Raw genomic sequence first — 14,282 nt, 5'->3', positions numbered from 1 at the left:
GACTTTGCTCAAAAACATCTAAAAACCCAGCACAGTTCTGGACAAACATTTTTTTTGGACAGGTGAAACCAAGATCAACCTTTACCAGAATGATGGCAAGAAAAAAAAAAAAAAAAAAAGTATGGAGAAGGCGTGGAACAACTCATAAGCCAGTGTGATGGCTTGGGCGTGCATATCTGCCATGGCACTGGGACACTAGTGTTTATCCATGATGTTACACAGGACAGAAGCAGCCAAAATAATTCTGAGGTGTTCAGAGACAGTCTGCTCAAATCCAGCTAAATGCAGTCACATTGATTGGGAGGCATTTCATAATACAGATGGACAATGACCCAAACATACAGCCAAAGCAACCCAGGAGTTTATTACAGCAAAGAAGTGGAATATTCTTGAATGGCCAAGTCAGTCACCTGATCTGAACCCAATTGAGCAAGGCACATGTTGAAGACTAAACTTCAGACAGAAAGGCCCACAAACAAACGGCAACTGAAATCCACTGCAGTAAAGGCCTGGCAGAGCATTAAAAAGGAGGAAACCCAGCATCTGGTGATGTCCATGAGTTCAAGATTACAGGCTGTCATTACCAGCAAAGGGGTTTTCATCCAAGTATTAGAAATGAAAATTTTATTTTCAGCTTTATATTTGTCCAATTACTTTTGAGTCACTGAAATGTGATTGTGTTTAAAAAATACATTTTTATGCAATCTTTTTGTTCAACCCAAAATGTATGTCTTTTGTCTGTCCAAAAATTTATGGACCTAACTATTAATCTAAACAATATTTATGATTGATATTACATTTGAAGAGGCATAATGTAGGCCTAGCAAGCTCCATCTCACCTGTTAGCGTTCAGTTGTCTTTGGAACAGAAAGCAAATTAACTGCTGACCAATAATTTCATAGCATAACAAAACTGTCAGCAAAAACAAAAGGCCAATTACCAGAAAGTATGAAGAGTAATAAAATGCATAGAGAGTGGAACCTAAAAATGTACAATATTTACCATCTGGTCATCATTTCATAAAAACAAATATTGCCAAGTTTCTGAAAGATTAAGTCCAATATTCTGTCATGTCAAAAAGGTAATGAATCAATCTCCTTAGCTCTTTCTCCCACTTGGTTTGTCAGATGAGTGTTAAAGGAGCAGTTCATGAGAAGATCTAGGATCTGGCGGCTATCATGGTTGCAGCAGCCAGGTGAGGAGGTGCCAGACAGCCTTAAGTTTGTGCAATGATGATATCCTGTCTATGCTGGAATCTGAATTTGCTCTCTTTGCAATCACCTCCCACAGGACATCTCATTGAGCGTTCTAGGAGACCCTGTACATGGTGTATACACATCTTCATTAGTAACGTACACAAGATCTGGGTGAGTTTGCAAGAACTTTCTGGCCAAAGCTGGAGGAGGGAATCAAACATGAATAGGAGAGATGCAAATTGTGGAAAATTTATTTTTACTGGTTATGGTTATCTGTATTGTTGGAAAATTAAGATAACCTCTATCTTAAACTAGGATTAGAGGAAATAACCAAACCCTGGCATTTAGCAACCATACAAGCAATCCAGCCACCAGTGGTACCACTCCCTAGTTTCATCTTCATCACTTCAGGCCACTGGCTCTGGGTACCAGTTGGAATCAAGTGTCTGTGGGTTTCCAAAGTTTCAGATGATTGATGTCATCAGGGGAGTTTCTCCTGGGCTTCAAGGTCTGGATGCTGTTGCTTTGCCTGGGTGGAGGTGACAATCTCCCAGCTAGCTGGCGAAGAAAAAACAAAATAGGACTTGATAATGCATTTCTAAAGGTCTAAAACGGACCATACACAGAAATTAGATGGCTCAATATAAAATAAATGGGCATATATTTAGTTTGTACACCTAACAGACAATTGCTTGTGCAAGGATTTAGCAAAGCAAATCATTCAATTTACGTCTACAAAGTCATTATTGGTAAATTAAAGACTACTAAACAATGGTGGATATTACACAACAGTAACATAATACAAGGAAACCACACTACAATGGGGACTCTTAATAAATTTCACACTCTACAGCAACCAGGGTTCCTCTATAGAGTTTTCTAAGGATTCCTTGATGTTTTTGGCAAGTTACCATTATTTGAGGATGCCTACATCAGTCTGCAGCCACGTTAGTACAAACACCACATGTTAGTACCAGCCGCATAACCCTAACAATGTTATTAAAGGTTTTATTTTAGGCACCACTGTAGCATGGCATCCATTCCACTGGCCCTGTTTCAAACTAACCCCCAAACACTTAGCTTTATTAAGTCTTGCATACAAGAACAAAGTCTTACTACTTTAGGATCAGATTCAGCACCATAGGGCTTCAATGTTGGATTTAGGTGAACTAACACAAGCTGAGGCTATGATGAGCATCAAGTCAGATTATATTGTAATACAATTCTTACCTGTTCTTAGATTTGTTGGTAGTCTTCTCACAAATGTTAACAATTTGAAAGGTGGCTTTCAGATACCTAGGTCAAGATTTTGGCATCATGCAACTGGAATATCGATTTTTCACACAGCATTTCATCCCTAAAAACAATAAGACATTAATGCAACTAATGGTTGAGGCCTAAAGTTTCTTACAATCAGCACTATGCAACGGGCTCTTTACAAAAGACCCTAAACTTAAGCAGTGAACCCGAGACCAAAACATCAGTAAACACGGTGGGCCCCTGTGCAGAACTGACTTGGGTTCCAAAGCTTCTGTTTTTGATCCCCCACAGCAAACAAATTAGTAAATCATTTTCCAAGGTTAATAAAAAAATTGAACATTTGTACAAATTATTCAAAACATCACTACATGGATGTAACATGATAATGAATGATTTTCCTCTAAAACAAACTACATAACAGCTTTCTGCATGTTATATTATGTAATGAAGTTTTGAATAATTTGTACAACATGTGCTCAATTTTAATATTAAAGCCGTTTTTAAGGTTTGTAAATTTTGCCTCAAAAGTCCTTTTCCCCGCTCCTATTGTTCAGTTACATTGTAATATGGGATGTGGCAAGTGGTCATTGTATTTGGGAAACTGATATTTATTTTCATTGAATGATGTAGTAGTATGTGGCCCTTATTAGGCTGGAGCATTATTTAATAAACATTAGACTTCTCCATTCTGATAGGTTGCACAGTACATGAGTTTAACATGTTGTAATGTCATTTATTTTACACAAAAGCATATAAAAAGGTGTATTGTTAGATGCTGTGCTGCAAAAATGCTTCATAACCATTTTATTCTGACATTGCTGTGGATTGTTCTACCTCAATTCTACTCACTAGAACAGCAAGGTGAGAATGGGCTCCAAAAGTGAACATTCTATAAAATTTATACCATGTTAGAATAACTGTTGCAAGTAATATTGCAGAATACATACAAATGTACATAGAACAAAAATACATATTGGAAAGAAAGAAAAACATCAAAGGCTGCTATTTCCCTTCTAAGGGCTGGGTGTATGGGGGGAAAGGTTTGGTTTTACTTGGCTGCTGATTGCTCCATTTCTCAGACATTTTCATGATTTTGTCTAAGACTTGAAAGTGTATAAAAACCATTACCGATAAACATGTCCCAAATCTCTCATATTCTTTTAAATAAACTACTCAGTGTTATGTATTTTAAATAATGCCAATAATTGATGATCCTGCTAAAAAATGCAATGAGTTGATAGCTTTTAGAGCTCTTCTGCTGACTTATGGTGTAAATGCACAAAAACTGATAACTGTTGGGTTGCCTTGCACAAGGAAGGTTCAACACATTGATATCCTGAAACTACACCAACTTATCACATTAACCCCCCTAGCATTCCAATTCTGTCCAAATTTCCATGCAAAAAGCATTACAATTTTTTTGCATTGAAATTTTACATTGTAGGATATAATTTTTAGGCAACACTCCCCAAAATATGTCAAATAGTAATAAATTGAAATATTTAATTTAATAAACTTTAAAAAACTGAAAAAAAAAAGTTGAAAAATGTAATACACGTGTACAGTAGCATATATAAAATTACATATATTAAGATTTCTTCGTATTGGACTCAATACAGCTATTTTGTATTGAATCCAACACAAAATGACTTTTTTTTTAAATTTCCCACCACTCCGCCCACACCATTGTCATGGGAAACCCTGTTGATCTCAGCTCTACACTTTGCGGCTGGAGATTGGAGGAGCAAGATGTGTCCCCAGGATGACGGGAAATGAAAACTGAGGAAGGTAAATGGGTTTTAGCTTTAGGCGACCCTGAGTGTGACTTGGGATTACCGCTTTTGGTATCTAAAATCCACCTTGAGTCACTCAGGATTACTGCTAAGGGGGTTAATGTGCACTGAGTAAAAATGGTAAGTGTTGCCTTTAAACTAGGTGCAGCAACATTTTAATGTATCAGTGCAGTGCACTTTAGGGAAATTAAAAATATTTTGGTTTCTGCTCGTGGACATTACCAATAAATGCAACACAAGCAAGATGAGGAAGGTCATTATTGCAGAAAAAGATAGGTGATGTGCCTTCTGCCTGATGGCTCCAGGAAACTGTCAAAAAGCTGCGCATTTTTACATTAGCGTTGGTTGCCAGACTACTCGGCCATCTCGTCTTTCCACTTGCCCGTACTGAATTAACTCCTGCACACTTGCTTGGGAGTTGGTCATACTAACTCGACCAATCAGGATGGCTCAATGACATGTATAGCGTACCACTATGACTGCAGACTGAATTGCCCAAACAGTTAACAGCCAATCCAGCCACCAGAATGTAACAGCTGTCAAACACCTGGGCTGGTGGAACAATTACAAAATCTCATCTGGGCAGAGCTCCTGTCAATGGGCCCGTTTTAATAAGGCTTTCTAAGGCTGGAGGGGATACACTTTCAGTGAAGCTTGGCAATCAATCAAATCTGGAATTAAGTAATTTGCCATTTGTTAGCAAATGTTTCAAGCCTGTACCAGATCCGTTCCAGGTTTGCTGGTTAGTTAGGACAGTTACATTAAAGACATCTCTTGTCAACAAATAACCCGTTTGATACACTGAGTTGAGAAAGGGGAAATGGTTGTGGATTAGTGAGCTGACCCCGGGTCCCAAGTAAGTTCAAAGATGTAAAGTGTATCACGAAGAGTGCGCGTAAACTTATCGTTAATAATCCAGTTCAGTTAAGCCTTTACTGGGGCTAGCGGAATAGATGGCGATTTCCAAGACTTTGGCAAAGCAATTTTAACTGCCATCAGCACATAATTGCAAAATTTCTTAGTATGTTTTGACTAAAAGGTATGTCAATACTACTGAGAAGAGCACTGTACATTGGGGGAGATGGGAGTTTGAATTATTTGGGAAATGAGATCAAAGATTTTTCCCCAAGACTTCTTGTGCAACCGGGCAAGACCACCAAATAGGTTTCATGTCTCCTGTATACGTGCAACCTCTGAAACTATGAAGATCCGGACTGGTACCAAGTAGCAGCGCATTAAAGTTTTTAGGCTTACATTGAGGGAAAGTTCATTTAGGCTTACATTGAGGGAAATCTTCAATAGGTTATGAGCTACTTCGATCCACTCCTCCAGATCCCATGGTTAGATATAGATAATTTCCCCAAGCTTTCATGTATGGTAGCTTGAAGGAGGGGATGATAGGGCAGAGTAGAAAATTAAATCTGCCCAGGGGACTGCACAAATGTTTTACAAGCATTTTCAGAAGTCGTTTCGCAATAAGGGGGTTTACCTTGGGACATTTTAGAAGTTATGAATGAATGGTTTCTGGACATAATGAAGTATTCAGAGGGGAGTAATTACTTAATTTAAGATGGGGTGACAGACACGGCCAGAAAGCAAGGAGCATGTAAGGCGAGCTAATGTTTATATATTTTTTTTTATTCTGTCCCACAGTGACAGAATATTGGAGAGGGGCATGTAATCCTAGATCTTTTACCAGAGGACACCCACATTAGAGCATTTATGTCTACCCATTGGGGTTTGTGATAAAGCAGCATGGTGCAGGAAAAGTTGTGTAACCTGGGCAGCCCTGTGATCATGTCTGAAGTTAAGAACTCCTGGTCCTCCATGAGCTTGGTGGGTTAGCATTGTGGTAGATTTTTAGATTGGAGTATATCCAAGGATATACATGGTACTTGGATTAGAAGTGTTCTGAACAAGTGCAGGATCCTAGGCAAAATTTTTTTTTTTTTTTTTTTTTTTAAATTTAGGCAACCCTTCCCATCCAGGATGGTGGGGAGGATGACCATCTGCCAAAATCTGCAAAATTTTGTTTAAACAGAAGGCCAGAATTCAGGGGTGTCCAACAGGTGGATTGTGATCTACCGGTAGATTGCAAAGGCAACTCGAGTAGATTGCGGAGACCTGCATTTTAAAATAACTCCTGTTTGTGGTAGAGTTTAAGTCCCAAGCTTTTATTGTTGGTAGATGATTTTTACTCGGTCATTTTAAAAGTAGCTCGCAAGCCAAAAAATTGTGGGCACCCCTGCCATAATTCTTATTAGAGAGCTGGAGAGGATTGGGAGTCAGCCTAATCCCCAGATATGGTAAAGTCTCACTTTGCCACTCCAATGTAAAAGCTTGTTGCAGGGTAAAAACAGTAGTTTGACCTGTAAACCAAGGAGGTGAGCAAACAGTTTGAAGAGTTTAAATAAATTTGGGATCGAGGTTAATAGGAAGGTGATGTACATCAAGATATCATTTGTGAAGAGGGCGCACTTATGTTCCACCTCTCCACAAATGATACCCTTAATATTAGTACTAGACTGTATGGCAATTGCTAAGGGCTCAATTGCCAGAGCAAATAGTAAAGGGGGAGAGGGCAATGCTACCTTGTGCCTTTGATAGCGAATTTATCTGATTGGAAGCCTCCCAAGGAAACTTTTGCCATAGGGACAGTGCATAGGGTAGCCAGGAGTTGCAGAAAGATAACCACCAAAAAGTTTATCCATTTAAGAATATAGAACATATAGTCCCAGGAACCGCTGTCAAATGCTTTCTGGAAGTCTATGAAGAGAAGCATGGCTCTCCTGTTTGGATTACGGTCCCAATGGGTTAAGACTGCCAAGATCAAGTCGATGGATCTCCTTTTCATTGGAACGACAAAAAAGCCAGAGTGGCAAAGACTGAACAAGATCACACTAACCTAAAGGCTATAATTTAGCTTGATTAGTATTTTTATGTATAGATGTTTCCTAAAAGCTACTTTGTCCTCTATTCAGTTAGGAGAATTGAACCGTTTCATAATACACCTTGGTACAATACTCAAATCCTACCAAGTCAACATACTTCTTGTTAATAGGAGATTTTTTTAAATTTCTCACTTAATATATGCCATAGTACACTTATGTAAGATTTAGCTCCATAATCATTTCACAACTATTGTTTGAATCGTTGTCTGCCCCCCCCCCCCCCCCATTTCTTATGCTAAATATCTGTTCCACCTCAGCAGTCAACAATCACATTGGAAAGTGAGAATGGATTATACAATCTTTAATTCTAAATTACATAACCCATTTGGTTGTAGAAAAGGCTTTTGGTATTTTTTTGGAAATTGTATGCTTATCATCCTTTTTGCTTTACACCCTTTAGAGCCAATGTATTAGGATAAGTATGAACCCAACAACAACGGACAGGCACATTTTTCAAGTTGGGGACCCTACTACATATCTGTAAATCTTCCCCAAATCCTAATAGAAAAGAGTCCATTTAAAATTGTAGTGTAACCATGTTCATATATTAAGTTTCAAAATTGTCACATTAAACTCCAATATCTAGTGTCTATCCCCAGAAGAAAACTGAAACCTTATCCACCACCATCAGCCACTCATCAAGATCTCCGCTGCTAGGAATTTGTATGCATTCTGCATTCCCATCTTAGTCCAATGGAGACCGAGCATTTGACACTCCATTAAAACAAGTTGGAAATTCAGCTTACATGGATGAATGGCCCAGACAAGGAGTGTGAAGACCACCAGAAAACAGCAAATCTGTGATATCAATGGTATTTAGTGTTAATAAAATTAGTTAAGGTTTTATAATTTTTTTTTTTTTTTTTTTTAATGCAAATACCTGTTGATTTTGCTGAAAATGCAGTGAGCTAATATCTTTCAATGCTTTCTGCCAGCTGACTTGTTTTACACCCATAAATGCTGAATTAAAACAAGTCCAAGCACTCCAACACATCACAATGCATAAAACAGTGGACTTTGTGTAATTCAAGTATTTTGGTTTCTGCCGTGGGGAGTCCAACACACCATGTTAATTTTTATAATCATTAAACCCAACATCAATGGTGTAAATCTAGATGTTGGATTGTCCCCAGATCTCTTTGAAACTGAATCAGTCCCTTAGTTACAGAGAAGAGGTTGGTGTTCTACAGTCCTACAGTGACACCACTGTAAATGCATGTTATATCTCACTGTACTTTATTACTGGCACGATTATAAGATGAAAAGGTTGAAAAGGGTAAACTGATGCAGCAACCATATTTTAGTACTGGTAAGCTGTGAAAAGTTAAATTTTGACAATTTAAGCTATGGATTTTGAAGCTTTTTATTTTCTTAAGGTTCGTAAATGGCTATTCTCCATTTCTTTCAGGGGTCATACATGCAGGCTCTGGGCACATAAGGTCTCCTGTACTGCCACAACAGCTGGCAGAAATCTCCTTTGCTAGGAATTTGCATGCACTCTGCACTTCCAGTTCAGTCCAATGGATACTGAGCATTGGACACTCCATTGGAATGAGCTGGAACGAGCTGGAAATGCAGCTTACATGGAAACGGCAGTGAAAAACTACTAAATGGCTGTATGGCCCAGACAAAGCCAAACAGCCCAGAAAACCACAGAAATTATGAAATCTGTGATAATGAAAATTTAACAAAAATTCAGGTACCCTTTAAACCGTACTCTGAGGAACAAAGACACGCTAACATAGAATAGGCATACTAAATCCTTAACTCTACAAGCATTCTTCCCTTGTCTCTGAAAGACCACATACATTCTCCATAGCACACTGCACATCCAGGTGTTCCTTATATATGGTCATCACACCACATATTCCAGCAATTGCACAGTAAGTAAAGAACTAGATCCCCAAACCACATGGTGCCCTTCATCCCAACAGCCACCTGGTCTCATATTAGGAGTGGGTTTGGGAGAGATATGCAGAACTTGACTGCTGCAACAAGCCAAGGAGCAAATAGTTCTCAGAGGGCTCTTTAGGAGGAAGGTTTCCCCATCTGAGATGGTGGTAGTATGTGGCTATTCTCTTTGGGCTGAAGCATAGTTTATTAAAAGGGTCAGTTTATATTTCCATATTGTGATCTCCTGTACAGTACATTTACATGCTTTGAAGTCATTAATTTACATGAACAGTTATGCAGCGTCATCAAAAATGCTGCATGCCCATTGTTGTAGATCAGTCAAATAATTCCACTCACTAGAACAGCAAGGTGAAAATGAGCTCTAAATGTGATCATCATATATATTTTATACCATTTTAGAACAATGCAAGTAAAATTTTATAGCAACCAATTAAACTCGTTGGAAAATGATAAAGGCACTAAACATACTGCTTTTTTCTAACATTCCAAGTCTGGCTTGATTTGGTTGACGATTGCTCCATTTCCCATCCCTCATTTTTTAGTCTTGTTTTGAGTTAAAGTGTATGAAAACCTTAAAGATACACATCTTATTCTGGCACTTATATTCTGTTTAAGTTACCCTTTATAGTGTTCATAAAGTTGTTTAATACATGCAAATACCTGGTGAATTTGTTGGAAATGCAGTGAGTGGATATCTTTAATGCTCTCTGCCAGCTGACTTATTTCACACTAGAACTGTTGAGATGCATTGCTCAAGGAAGGCTCAACACCATAAAATGCTAAAACCCATTGTTTCCCCATTTTACAACAACATACCCTGATGCACTGACTGAAAATAGAACATGTTACATTTCAAAGTCCAAGCTCTGCAACACAAAACAAAGCATAACAAAACATAAGTGCACATTAGGGAAAGTATTTTGTCTGTTGTGAGAAAAAAAAAAAAAAGTTGATGTGCATTTGTATAAGCAATAAACTCAACATCCATGGTGTAAATCCAGACGTTAGATTGCCTCCAGATCTCCCACAGTAACTGACAAGAGGGTGGTGTTCTACCCTACCTACCATGACACCCCTGTAGATACAGTACAGTGAATTACATGACATGTGTTACTGGCAGGATTAAAAGGTGACAAAGGAAAAGCCACCACATCTTAGTACTGGTAAGCTTTAATCATTTTTGGTTGAATTTGAACACCTTAAGCTATGGATTTTTTAAGATTTTTATGGTCAATAAAATGGCTATGCACCATTTCCTACTATAATCCTCATACATGCAGGCTCTGGGTGCATAAAGTATCTGTGCTGCTTGGGCAGTATTCCACCTGCACAACTAATATACAGCCAGCAAAGTAGTGTGTATGCCAAGTGCTTCTAATTGGAAATTCATCAATTTATGAAAATAAGAAGAGTTGTGTCAAGGGATGACAAATGCAGCAATATGGAGGCCTTTTTCAACGTAGTCAAAGGTATCCCATTGGAGAGCTTCTCACATACCAGGAGTTGTTTAAGCAGAGCCTAACTCCTGATATGCAAGAGATTTCCCCAAAGCCCCTGGATCAGTGCTGGCAGGGTAAGCTGAGATTTAACATCAACCTCCACAATTCTCACAGGTCTGACCCCAATACAGCAAAACCTAAACCTCATCTACAACCCACAGCCACTCAGATCTCCTCCGCTAGGTATTTGCATGCATTCTACACTCCCAAGTCAGTCTAATGGATATTAAATATTTGACACTCCATTAGAATGACAGGTGAATACATCTTACATGGAACTGGCAGTGAAACATTTCTAAAGTGGCTGCATGGCCAAGGCAAAAATAGAGATACTTTTGGATCAAGATCAGTGAAGACTGTCACAGAAATCTGGAAACCGTCGATCAATGTGACTACAATGAACATGTAGTTCCTTAAAAAAAAAGGACAAAAAAAAACAAAAAAAAAAAAAACACACATACTAGTGGTAGTATGTGGCCCTTATCTTTAGACTGCAACATTATTATTAGGTCATTTTAGACTCTTACCATTCTAATTTACTCCACAGTACATGCATGGTGTGGTATCAATTTATTTTAGATGCACGCATGTCTTGTGTCCCTTATGCTGCATACCATTTTTTCTGGTATTGCTCCACACCAAGGGTGCCCAACACACTGCCAAACCTTCTGCCAGATCCAGACCTCAGCTCATTGTCTTGTGGGGATGGGGTGCACATCTTTTATGTTGCTCCATGAGATTGTGCTACCAGGAGAGGGAGAGTAAGTTTGTCCTATAGACCTGGCAATCAGCTGTGGCTGCTCCCCACCCACCTTGTACTGTGAGAATCCTAGCAGCAGCATGAGTGTCCATGCTGCTGCGATTACCTCCATGTCTTCTACACAGATCATAGAAATGTGACATTCAGTATATGCGGGGACTCTGCAGTTACTAGACCAAATTTCAGCTCCCTAAACATAGGTTGCCAGAAATGGGGTCACAAGCAGGAATATTTTAACATTAAGGGGGGCCAATTCAGACCAGGGTTCCCAAATTAAGTTTATGTTAGGGACCCCTGGGGATCTCATCCATGGCAATGAGCATTAGGGTACTCTCAAAGCTTTGTGCTGTGGTGCCCCAAATATATACTTGCTCATTGACAAACCGTCAAGACTGTGCTCACTGGCGGTGAGATTGTGGTGTGGTTAACGCTTCCTCTTGCCATAGAACCCTGCTTGGAGAAAGGGGTGAGATGCTTGGTACCGCTCACTGTTGCCTGGAGTCAAATCTGCAGACCCTATAGTGTGATGGACTGAACTTACCAACCATGACCCTCAATTCTCTGAAACAGATAGATGTTGGCCAATGGAAGTATGGGTGCCAATAGAAAATGCCTTTTGCCCCCACCCCAAATAAAGTTTTATAAGCATCATATGTTACCCTGTCACACATAGCTATCACTTTACCATCTATGAACCCTACTTTCTCTGTAAGAAAATGGGAATGTAACTGCAAATGCAGGACTCACACCATCACAAGATATGAAATCTATACCTGTCACATAGCTGTATACTTCCTTTCTGTGAACCTATTTCTCAGGAATGGGGAGATAGATATGAAGATGTAGTAGAAAGAACATATACCTCCTTGGCTATTGGTCACATGAATTGCATTTCATTGCAGAGATTTTGGGATACAAAGAAGGTTTGCCATCTCCTTTAATTGACAAGACACATTGTATGGTGTCTGCTTTTTGGGAATTGTGAAAGAGTTGCAGAATGACCAGCCAGCACTGTAGGATAGTTTTGTATCTTTCAATAATAAAATGATAAATGAGTGCAGAATTTCTTATTTGTCATCTTTTATTTGGTGCATGTACTTTACAGTAACTAGAAACATTTCAATTTTAAATTAAAACTAGTTTTAAATATACATCATTAATGTATGTTTGCATTGTGGCCTGCAAGTTTTATCTTAAATATTTTATATTTATTTATGTCACCTGTGGCCCCCAAATGAATAAAAGGTTGGCCACCACTGAAATATACCGATACAACTTTTTTCCTGGAGTGTTCAGTGTTAGGACAATCCCACAACAGTCAGGCATGATACGTACATCCCATCTAACACAATACCATCTTTCCATGACCTTCAAATCTTGGTGGAATTGTTCACCATGCTCATCACTGACTGCGCCATAGTTTTCTGGGAAGTTAGAAAGATGGCTATGCAGAAAATGCACCTTGCAGCCAAGAATTTTTGTAGTTCTCCAAAAGTTTCTGGACAATTTCTGTGTAAATATTTGTTTGTGTTTCCAAGAAAGTCCTTGACAATGGCTTTGAATGATAACCAAGCATTCTTTTTGATTTCTGACATTGTCCTGATGAAATGTTCATCTTTGATGAGCTGCCGAATGCGTGGACCAAACACACCGATGTTTATTTTTTCAAATGACAGGCTAGGAAATGCCAAAATGAGGTACTTGAAACAATTTCTTTCAGTTGGCAAAGCTTTAAAGAACTGCTTTATCAAACCCAGTTTCATGTGCAGTGGCTGGAATACAATATTCTTTTTTTATCAACAAGTGGCTCTTGTAGAATGTTTGGATCACCTGGTTTTAGGGCAGATCTTGGAGGCCATGTCCTTTCCACCCAATGCCTCTGACGAGCTCTGCTGTCCCACATGCACAGATAACAGGGATACTTGGTGTATCCGCGTTGCTGACCAAGAAGGAAGCATGCTATTTTAAGGTCAACACAGATGACCCAACTGTGTTGGTGATATTGCAACAACTCAATGACTCTTTATGTCTGCATATTCTTCACAAAGAGAAACTGAATGACCAATTGGGACTGACCCAAATATATTGCCATTGTGAAGGAGGACACACTAAGCTCCCCTTTGAGCCATTGATGTGAATAGTGGCCATTTCAGTCGAGTTATATATTGGAATTCACAATTCCTCCATTAAACCAGGTATGTTATGGCAATACACAAAGCCACTGTCAGTTCTAAAGTACTGCAGAAATGCAATTTCTGTGGTTCAAAAGTATGATGCCTTCATTCCTTTTTCAAGCAAGTTTTTCTCATGCAGTCCTGATGCTAGGACTTCTGAAGCCTTCAATAGTCCCAAATCACTTAACCTATGCTGATGAAATACCCTTACGAACAGAGACCTCTTCATTGTTGTCACCTAGTTCATCACCATAATTATGTTCAAGAGAGGGTGGCACTGGGATTTCATCTGAATGAGCCACTGGTCATATAGTGGATGGTAGACTAGGATACTCTATGTTACATCCTGAAGTATACTAAAGTAAATCACTGAAATGATCTCCTGACTCTTGCCAAACCATAGGTATACCAAATGGCATCCTAACATGTGTTCCCTTTGTCCATAAAACCTTGACACATTTGCACACCTTATTGGGAGGCCCAAGACTTATCCTGATCACCAAGTTTAACTTTGAAATATGCCAAATAGGCTTGCTCTACAAATGTGCTAATGTTCGCCCTTTGACTGGGAATGGTGAAACACAGATATAACAAAATGAATCAGGGTTATTTAGGCACTTAAGATGAGAAACAGCAGAGCCAGACATGACCTGAAAGAAAGGAAAATACATGTGCAAGTAGAAAAAAAAAAATACATTTTGTTTATTCACTACATAGAGCAGCATACAACCCCTG

The 14,282-nt window shown here is 38.9% G+C and overlaps 1 long non-coding RNA gene across 1 annotated transcript in view; it reads right to left on the bottom strand.

The window, feature by feature from the left end:
• Positions 1–537: 537 nt before the first annotated feature.
• LOC140343033 (uncharacterized) overlaps positions 538–14,282 on the bottom strand; it is a 34,319-nt gene continuing 20,574 nt past the window's right edge. Inside the window, exons 2-3 of the long non-coding RNA XR_011923239.1 lie at positions 2,427–2,553; positions 538–1,754 (exon numbers count right to left, since the gene is read on the bottom strand). This is a non-coding gene — a long non-coding RNA (uncharacterized lncRNA). The remainder of the gene's footprint in view (positions 1,755–2,426; positions 2,554–14,282) is intronic.

The sequence above is a fragment of the Pyxicephalus adspersus genome, chromosome 1 (genome assembly GCF_032062135.1).
Source record: "Pyxicephalus adspersus chromosome 1, UCB_Pads_2.0, whole genome shotgun sequence".
In the NCBI taxonomy this organism is placed as follows: Eukaryota; Metazoa; Chordata; class Amphibia; order Anura; family Pyxicephalidae; genus Pyxicephalus; species Pyxicephalus adspersus.
This window is presented reverse-complemented; position numbering and strand designations above follow the sequence as displayed.